Source organism: Alligator sinensis, unplaced genomic scaffold (assembly GCF_000455745.1).
Source record: "Alligator sinensis unplaced genomic scaffold, ASM45574v1 scaffold921_1, whole genome shotgun sequence".
In the NCBI taxonomy this organism is placed as follows: domain Eukaryota; kingdom Metazoa; phylum Chordata; order Crocodylia; family Alligatoridae; genus Alligator; species Alligator sinensis.
The window spans coordinates 56,393-57,027 of record NW_005843674.1 but is presented as its reverse complement, the minus strand read 5'-3'; positions in this window follow the sequence as shown (position 1 = coordinate 57,027).

The window sequence follows — 635 nt, the reverse complement described above, 5'->3', positions numbered from 1 at the left end:
CTGGGCAGGCACCAAATGTGGCTCCTGCCAGGTGGGACCTGCCCCCACCCTGGCGCAGGGCAAAGTGACTGAGTTGGCAGCGCAGGATGAGTGTGGCTGCTGCCCGGATCATACACCCGGCCTCAGTTCATAGGCGCAGCTCTGAAAAGTGGTTTGCATTGCAATTTGTTCCCTCTCAGGGTCAGGCCTGAGAGACTGGAGGCAGAGTGTTGTTCTGGCGAGGAGTGTGCCCCACGGGGAGTCGGGTTTGTTGTCTTTGCTAGATTCTGGTGGGCAGGTTGTGGGGTACAGGACAGAGTGGGCAGGTTTTGTGTTTTGAGCTGTAGGAAGGTGGCTTCAGTTCTGGTGATGAGGTTAGGTGCATGTTTGACTGTACAAATCACCTTTTGGTGGTGGTTTTGGTGGAGTACAGCCTGTGGACTGTACTCCATCAGCCTCCTGGGCAGTCGGTACAGAAACTCCTGGACTCAATGCACACAGTGGAGCTCTGGCACACTGCGCCCGGCCGGACACCTGACAGCCCAGGCACCTCTGCACTTTTACCTGCGCTCCTACACCCCCTTCCCCCCTCCCCCACTCCAGCCTGTCCCTCCCCCCCGACACCTCCATTTCCATTTTCAATGACTGGATTTCTC